Here is a 9,669-nt window from a genome sequence, read left to right as displayed (position 1 = left end):
CCAGTTACATGCCGAGATCACACTTCTTTCTGTAGAAACTTAGAAAATATATTGGAAGATAATGGAAAATTTATATAGAAATATGCACATATCTACATATCATATATGCACTATATATAAATATGCACTTTGTCTTAGAAACTGTGATGGATATTTTCTGTTTGTCCCTCTAGATCCCTCCCTACCCTTGTCCCACCAGCCCTCTGCCCTAAAAAATGACATAGGTTCCCTTAACCCCTAGGCTTCTGGTTTGGTTAAGCCAAAGGGAAGGCATCATCTGCTGATACTTTATATTCCTCCTTATCCTTATTAGCTTGTATAACTAATTTGACTGAAAGGACAGTGTCTTTTACTGTTTGGGGACAGATTCAATCTGGGATGAGCCCACAGAGCCAAGCCCAGTCCTGTGTGCTCTATGCTCTACAGCTGTCTGTCTGCTATATTTATTTGATGTGTTTATTTAATGAATCTTTAAACAGTCCTCATTCTGAGCCAGACACTGCTCTAATATATTGTAAATATTAGCAATCTTCATAATTACCCCGAGAGGCAGATGTTATGGTCATCCCCATTTTACAGATGAAACTGAGGTACAGAGAGGTTCAGTGACTTGAGAACAAACTAGTAAGGGGAGGAGCCAGGACGTGAACTGAGCCTCTGCTTTCAAGCACTGTGTTCCGTTGCCAGTCACAAAAAGTAGTGCCACCAAAACAAAAAGCTTTGGTTGGGATGGGTGAGTGTGTCATTGCCCCAGTGTTGACCTTCAACATGTTGTTAGATAAGAATAAGCTAGAAAATAGATCTTAGGGAGAAAAAATGATAACATACTCAGAGTTACTCTAAGTATTTAACAAACCTCAGCTGGGTATATACCGAATACTCTTGCTGTTCCATGTTCTACAATCCTACATATAGCAAATACTACCAGTCTGTCTCCATTGTAAAATACACAAAAAACAATAACAATAACTTCTCATATCCTGAAATATCATTTCATTGTCCCAGTAGCGCTAAAATGTATGAGAAAACAGGTCTGAAATAACATTATTAGTGCTATATCTGCAACATCAAAAGACTCTGCAGGTGGTGTTGTCACTCAGTCACAGAAGATTTATGGTCTGAACATGGAGAATAAGCATGTGTAATGTGCAGCTGCCACATAAGAATTTGGTCGTTAACGAGCTCAAAGCAACACAACAAAGAGATATTCAGTCAGCAAAAAAACTGTCTGCTCAAATGTCAGCAAAAAGAAATCCCTAGAGATGACAACTGTACAGTTTATAATCCACTATTAAATAATTTTAACTCATTGTATAAAGGCATTTGAATATTTAATACTGAACATTTTTTCTTACCTGACAAAAGAAAAACGCAAACTTTACATAATTACCAAAAATACATACTTGCTTAAATGCTAGACATGGTACCAGAATCATGATGGCAGTAATCTGTGGGAGTAGGAAGAAAATAATGAACATCTGCTGCGCCAGTAACTGGACTAGGTGCTTTTCATATTTTTAATTTTTAAAAAATTTCATGTGATCTGTATAATAGCACCGAGAGGTGGGTTTGCTCCCTGCAATTTACAGATGAGAAAACTGTGACTCAAGTTAACTAAATGCTCCAAATCGCTGTCAGACATGGTGGTGAACAGACCATAACACAGGTCGTTGGACTCCTCCGAGCCTGGTAATCTTTTCATTGATTTGCTCCTTGTCTCCTGATGAAAATCCACCTGAATCCCAGAGCCTACTGTATTTACTTTAGATATTAACTTTACCTAAAAATTAATTAATTTTTGACTATCTTCACTGCACTAAAATCACCATCAATAAACAAATGTATATACTGAATACCAAAAGTTGAAGCTAAAATAAGAGCTCAGAATTTAAAAATCAAGAGTCTCTCATAATTTTCATTGTGATAACTGTAGATGTACCAAAAAAGTACAAAGAATAATACCAACATCTGTGTCCTCATTATTCTGATAAAGAAATAAAACTGCCAATTAAGAAACCCCCTAAAAGTGTGTACCTCCTCAACTGCAGTCCATTCCAAGTAACCACTACCCTGAATTTATCATAGATTTCTTTATATTTTTACTGTACACTATTTCTAAGCAACAAACTACTGTTTTTCACATTTAAATTTTATATAACTAGCATCATGCTATATATTTTTCTGTTCTTGTTTTTTTTACTCAATATTACATTAATAAATTTCACTCATGTTGACATCTATACCCCTAATTCACACATTTCTCATAGTATTAAACTTGTTTTTAATACCAAGAATATTTTGAGATGTTTTCTGTTTGTATGAGTCTGATTACATGAAATGACTAACTCCAATATCTTTCTGAACCATCTAGCCAGAACACAGCTGAAAGGCAAAACATGCCTTCATGCATTCCAGCTCTTTAGTTTTAAGGGATCCATCCCCTTTGGCCCACCTTCAGAACCCAACAACTACTTTTACGTATCTGGCTAAATTCTAGCTCAAGTTGGTAAAGGTGTATGTGCGTATTCGCTGAAGCACTGTTTAGATGAGTAACGGTATCTACTAATGGGGGCATGGTTAAGGAAATTATGGTACCTCCATACTATGGAACGTAACACAAACATGAAAATGAATGAGAGAGCTATACACACTCTGGTGGTTTAAAACATATCCACAAATTCTTTGATATGCCTCCCTTCAAAAGGTGAAGTCTAATTTCACTTCCCTTGTATGTGGACCTAACTTAGAAACTTGCTTCCAGCAAAGAATATGGCAAAATGATGTAACTTCAGAGGCTAGGTCAGAAAAAGGATTGCTTCTACTTGGCTCTCTCTAGGATCTAGTGAATCTCTAAGATGGCTCATTCTTGGGGAAGCCTGCTACCATGTTGTGAAGATCCTCAAGCAACCCTATAGAGAGAGGAACTGAGGCCTCCTGCCAACAGCCTGTCTGTGAGTTTTTTCACCTTAGAAGTAAAGCCTTCAGCCCCACTCAAGCCTCCAGTACTGCAACCTCAAATCTACCTCCAGCTAAGTGCCCAGTTAAGCCGCTACTGAACTCCTGACTCACAGGAACTCAGGTAATAAATATAGTCAAACCACTAAGTTCTGGGGTTCTATTATGTAGCAATAACCAATAATGTACTGACACTAAAAGCTCAACAGTTTGGTCAAAAAAGCAAGTTGCAGACCATTATGTGCCTATCTCATATATTCATACCAGTAAATAGTGATTATTTCTAGGGAGTTGTTGGGAAGGAAAGGGAGGATGGGATCAGATCTTTTTTATTTTATATTCTTTTGCATTGTTTGAAAGATTAAGTGCATGCATTATTAATTTCTAAAAATGCTTAAAAACTTATAAGATTTAAAAAATTAATATGAAATTTTAAGCCAATTGAGATTTTAAAAAAATTTCCTCTCACCCCTTGTTAAAGAGAAGAACAAAATTTCTTTAATTTTAGACATAGTGCCGGCAAGTTCTATTATGTGGTTTCCTAGTTGACTGCTGATTAAAAGCAAATTGAGAGAGGAGTGGGCTGTTGGAGGGAAGCATAATGACAATACAAAGACATGACAGTTGAGTCTGTTAGAAAAAAGGAGAAGCTAAAATAAGCCATCTGAAGCCACTCAAGTGTAGGAACAAAGACCCCTATGTATCCTCTGAGGATGTAACTGTTTCACAAGACTATGATTATAGAAACAACATTTATAAGGCAGTGAATAGTTTATGAAGTATTCCATGTACTAAATTTTATCTTATCCCACAATAAACCTTGAGGCATATAAAAGTATTTTTACTGCTATTTTATAGATCTGGAAACAAAGCCAGGAAGTGAATGGAGCCAAGGCACAGAGTCCCTGAATTCCATTCTGAGTTTGAACTTGATTACACAGATAACGCTATTTATCTGATACTGAAAAGGGAGAGGGTCCAGCCTGTAGATGTGGGACCCCAAGTCACTACAGCCAGAACGACCATCCAACTCTGCACGCACTGCATGCTCACCAGCAACCTTTTCAGAAACAGTCTTGGGGAAAGACAAACCTTCTTACCAGGGGTTTCTGGGAAACGCTGGAGGCAGAAAATCTGTTTGCTGAAACTGTAGAAGTGGTAATGAAGAAAATTCTAATTGGTATCAATTAGTATTCTCAAGATGGTAGAATGTGTTTAATTATCTGTCAACCAATCGCTTGCGATTTTGAAGAGGCAGCCAGGTATGTTAGAAAGAAACCCAGGCTTTTGCCATCAACCACTCCTGTGCTTAAATGGTTGTGCAGTTACTTTCTAAGTATACAACTTTTCCTCACCTCTAAAATAGGGAAAATAATACTTATCTCATCTGGTTATTGTGTGGAATTCAGTAACAAGCGTGAAATACCTGCAAAATGCTTGGCAGCAGTATTATGTTCAACCAGTATCTACCATTTTTAGCACCTCCACCCTCATTTTACAACAGGGAAGGTACAACTAAAGACAGCCTGGACCACCTTTCCAGCACAGACCCACTCCTTTCCCCACTCCTTTCCTCACATCGTGTCCTCCAATGACAAATCTGTTTCTTCCTCACTCCATCTCTGAACGTCACATCCACTCAGACCTAGTTCAAGTGCTATTTCCTTCAAGATTTTCCTAACTGAAAGTAAATCTCTCCCTCTTCTGAGTGCAAGTTTCTACTATACTTAGCATATTTTTTTATTATAGCTATTTTTGTTCTTATTTAAGTATCATGAGGGCAGTGTCTATATCCATTTGGCCTCCATAGCTCTCACAAAACCTGGCACACTGCCCGACACATTAGGTTCAGAATGAACATTTGCTGAGTGGATATAACAAAAGAATACCAGAGGCTTATGTAGCAGAATTATCACTGAACTTTGATAGGAAGGTCAGCTAAATTTTTATAGCTTTGAGTCTAAGTTACTATAGCAACCTATTAGAATTCTAACTTCTCCACTCTTGAGCACTGTATTTGGATCGTTCTTAACAATAATAATAGTTAACATATAAATAGTGTTTATTATGTGCCAGGCACTGTTCTAAGTGCCTTACATGTATTAACTCATTTAATCCTCACAACAACCCTATAAAGAAGTACTAGAAGAAAACTGAGGCACAGAGATTTTTAAGGTCATATCATAATTCCTTTCCCTCTAACTGTGTAAGAAAAACAAAGGCCAATGAAAACTCAGATTGGTAAAAATAAGAGCCAACAATTTAAAAAAGCTATAATGGCCAAAGAGAATTTATTATGTATTGTAACACTCCTCAGTTTACCTCAGCCAATCTTCATAAAACCCCTGTGGGTTGGAATTAGTTCTATGCCTTATTTTCCATTCTTCCCCTATGCATACTTTAATGGACATTATTGATAATATTTATGTTCTCCTCAAGGTAAAAGAAGTTTCTACTATCTAACATCCAAAATCAATTTCCACCGATCTACCGAAACACTTATAGTTACTTCTAACTAAATAGTGTCAATGTCAAGCAAAATTGTCTCCCTATCTCTAGGTACTGGACTTCCCAAGGGACTTAACTTTGCCTGAGGTCAGCTGCTTTGCAGCTAACTAGTAGATGGACAAAGCACGTATAAGAGATTTTAAAACAGAACAAAAATGTATTTAACCAAAACCCTGTCCTGAGTAGAAAATAATGCAGGATCAATTTCTTTATAATAATTTATCCCTACTTAAAGAGGTTGCTATGTAAGTTTTAGCTATCTCAAGGAAGTTATAAATTTGTCTTTGACTTCATAATAATGTAAAACCCCAGAAAAGTTTACACCCAAAGGTATACAAGGATTTTGGTATGCCTTTTGTTGCTGTTGTTTAACACGGAAAGCAAATTTACTTACTAGGATATGAAGATAAAGATTGAATGAGCATGTGGCTTAATGTTTACAAAGGCTGCTTCATTTCCCACTTATTGATCAAAATCCATGGCTGGCTAATACATTCACAATTAGAAAACTTCTATTTGGTTTAGTGATATCCCAACTACCATAGAATAGCAAATAACTGATGTATATGCCCATTCACAAAACTTTTTATTAACTGAACAGCAAGCTGTGGATAAAAAGTTTTGTGTCTGGGCACATGCAGCAGTTATTTGCTATTCTATGGTAGTTGGGATATCACTAAACCAAATAGAAGTTTTCTAATTGTGAATGTATTACTGTCTACTGTGGGACAATTTAAGTTGCAGAATCAAGTTGCAGGGTTTTGGCTTCTTGCAAGTTCTCTTTGCACAACCTTTAGTCTGTGGTTGGAACACACTACATGTATCTTATCCACCCTCTATATCTAGCTAGTGGGCTGAAAAACACTAGTATTCACAGTTGGCTTAATGTCCCAAACAGTATATGCTTTTTCCCTGTAAAGGTTGGATTATGTACCTCAGGGAAGGAGGCTCAGTCCTTCTTGGCAGCTGTTTTCCTTAAAGCTGCTCAACCCCTCCCTCTTCCTCTAGGCACGGATGTGTGTCCCCACCCTTTTCCTCATGAACTTGAGGGCCCACTTGTCCTTGGAAACCTTGAGAGTTCCACGTGTACACCACTCACACAGAGCGAAACCATATACCTCTGGGATTGGTCCAGCACAAACTGAGTGTGCTTGGCCACCTTGTGGTCCTTGCTGAGGTCCGTGGCCACGGCACAGAGTAATGACCACTGCTTTTCAATGGCTGCTGCAGCAGAAGGTTGAATTAAATTAACACATTTAAATTAATTCTTGTTCCCTGGGCTTTTTGATTGTGTTTAGTTTCACGAAAGCCACCCCAGGTCCCTGCTGAAGTAGTACACGCCCAAGAACTATGAGGAACAAGGGGAAGGGTAGAAGTGGTAGAGAAGGAATAGGGTGGGTATAAGTTCTAAGGAAACAGACTTTAAATGTAAACAGTCTGTCAGTCCATTCAGGGAGACAAAGAATATTTTCTCTATGTTGAGATGTAGAAAAGAAGAATATACATACACCTTTTGAGAATTATCATGATAACTTTCTGGCAAGACATACTTCTAGTGTAAGAGCTTCCTGGAAAAAAAACGAAAAGCAAACAAGAAAAGTGATTCTAGAATATTTTTACTCCATATCATAAATTCCTGACCATCTGGACAATTTACAAAGATAAATGAAAATGATACTCTGAAATTCATGAGAAATGGTCCCTCTCCATCAAAGTGGCATAATATTTTCCCCACAGCTCACATATGAATACAAAGCTGACAAGAGATGTTTCTGAAGAGAAATACCAATAACTATTGGCCATGTACTCTGGTCGGGCAAAATCATTACTACTGATTGTGGCTATGTGGTGTAGTGAACATCCACTGTTTTTTCCCTGTCCAGCTCCTGATGCTCATTTTTTTTTTTTTTTTTGCGGTACGCGGGCCTCTCACTGTTGTGGCCTCTCCCGTTGCGGAGCACAAGCTCCGGACACGCAGGCTCAGTGGCCATGGCTCACGGGCCCAGCCGCTCCGTGGCATGTGGGATCTTCCCGGACTGAGGCACAAACCCGTGTCCCCTGCATCTGCAGGCGGACTCCCAAACACTGCGCCACCAGGGAAGCCCGTGATCCTCAGTTTCTGTCACAGTTTCCACTCTTCCTTAGAGATGCATCCCTCACATTCCATGTAGTTTGGAGGGACTGTCAATGGGTGGGCAAGTGATTCAAACTAGGCCAATCAGACTCTCCCAGGAATCTGAAACTCGAGCAGTGTACACTAGGATGGAAAACAGTTGACAGTCATTTTAACGGCAACTCCCTAAAGATATCTTCTGTTCACTCCTGCCCTTGAAATCCCTGGGACTAGGTCTAGTTGTTCAATTCTTTCTCTTTGATTTTGTGAGTGACCCCATTGGTGTCCAACAATTTCTTATTTGCCTAAGTTAGCTAGAGTTGGTTTCTGTTGCTTGCAACCAAATATGAAAACTAAATCTGTGATAATGTCTACTTTATTCTTCCTGTTCTTCATAAACAAGTTTATCATTTCTCTTCAGTTTTTTCTTTTTCCTTTCCAACAATGTACTTTTCAACTTGTGCCAGCAGGAAGATTACACAAGCTATTTATTGAAAGGCAAGCTCTGGTGTGTAAACTGCAAGCTTCTAAAATTAGACTTTTCTCTTTGAAATGGACTTTGATACCCCTCTATGAACCTTTGACTCTAAGCTAACAAACACGAAAACATGAATGCCTGTGTCTGTGTGCTGTAATGCTACTATATTTATGCCAAGCCAACTGGATTACGTCTTGATTGTAAACTGTTATAATCATAGCACTCAACTAAGAAGATGTTTTACATCTTATACATAGCACCTTTAATTGGTAAGCTAGTATGTATTTCAGATGCAGCTAGACTCACCGAATTTACAGGGACTTAGCATCATATAAAGCACTTAGTCTAAAGATTTAATTCTGGGTCAGTATGATCTAGAGCTTAGTTATAAACAGAATCATTCTCAATCAAACCTAACATGAAGAGAGATTAACCTCTTTACAGAGATGGCAACACATACGTTGTACATGTGATGCCAAGTCTCATCAATACAACTATGCAATGCAACTAAGAATGTATTATCCTTGGTGTGTCAGAATTACTACGGATTGCTTAATCTCAAGGCTACTTTGTGAAACAGAAGCTTTTTGAATAAAAAGAAAGAAGTCATGGCAAAACTTGGATTACATAACAACTCTTACAAGAAAATTTAATACCTAGGCCAATTAAACTCAATTGAAAAAATTAGGAACTGAATACTTTCTCCTCTCTGGTAAGTTTAGGCATTCACTGAGGAACTATATAGTACTTTTTGGTTTATAATTTTCACATATAATTAAGCATTAGCATAGCTACCAGCATAAATAGGTTAAATAAGCAAAAGAAAAAAAATCATACAACTAAGGGAAAGACAAGTGATGTTTCCTGCTGACATCTTCTAAAACCTATGGTTTCTCCATGATAAACCCCTGAGAAGTTGGACAGTTGACTTTCCTTCGGAGGGAGATTCCACAGAGACTTTCATTTTTCACCTCTGCCCTTGGACTTTCTGTTGCCTCAATCTGGAGTGTCCTGTTCTTCTCCTGGTGAGCTCCTATGGGTCTGGCAAAGCTGGTGACTTCTTGTTTCCTCACTGGGTCTTGAGAACACACATCACATGGTGCTGGTCACTCTCGTTCATGACCATAGAGCATGATCTTGACAAGAGCAAGGATTCCCTTCTTTCACTGTTGTATACTGAGTCTAGCAGTGTTCCTGGGACTTGGGAGCCACACATTAATTGTTTACTAGATGTAAAAAGACAGCTTCTTGGGCTTCCCTGGTGGTGCAGTGGTTGAGAGTCCGCTTGCCGATGCGGGGGACACGGGTTCGTGCCCCGGTCCGGGAAGATCCCACATGCCGCGGAGCAGCTGGGCCCGTGAGCCATGGCCGCTGAGCCTGCGCGTCCGGAGCCTGTGCTCTGCAACGGGAGAGGCCACAACAGTGAGAGGCCCGTGTACCGCAAAAAAAAAAAAAAAAAGACAGCTTCTCATCTATGAAAGGAAGCAGATCATAAGATCCACATTTTGAAAATTTTAAAATTCACCCCTCCCTTTACTTAGAAGTATTTGTATTCTTCCTCTTCCTGAAATGCTGAAAGTAGTACATGTTGATGAAAAACAATTCAAACAGCAGT

At 38.6% G+C, this 9,669-nt stretch overlaps 1 long non-coding RNA gene across 1 annotated transcript in view; it reads right to left on the bottom strand.

Moving 5' to 3' along the window:
- Positions 1 to 224: 224 nt before the first annotated feature.
- LOC309965168 overlaps positions 225 to 9,669 on the bottom strand; it is a 41,112-nt gene continuing 31,667 nt past the window's right edge. The window contains exon 3 of the long non-coding RNA XR_014326372.1: positions 225 to 7,027. This is a non-coding gene — a long non-coding RNA (uncharacterized lncRNA). The remainder of the gene's footprint in view (positions 7,028 to 9,669) is intronic.

The sequence above is a fragment of the Leucopleurus acutus genome (assembly GCF_964270905.1).
Source record: "Leucopleurus acutus genome assembly, chromosome: 8".
NCBI lineage: Eukaryota > Metazoa > Chordata > Mammalia > Artiodactyla > Delphinidae > Leucopleurus > Leucopleurus acutus.
Note: the sequence above shows the minus strand (reverse complement) of the source record. Positions and strands in the feature narration are given on the sequence as shown.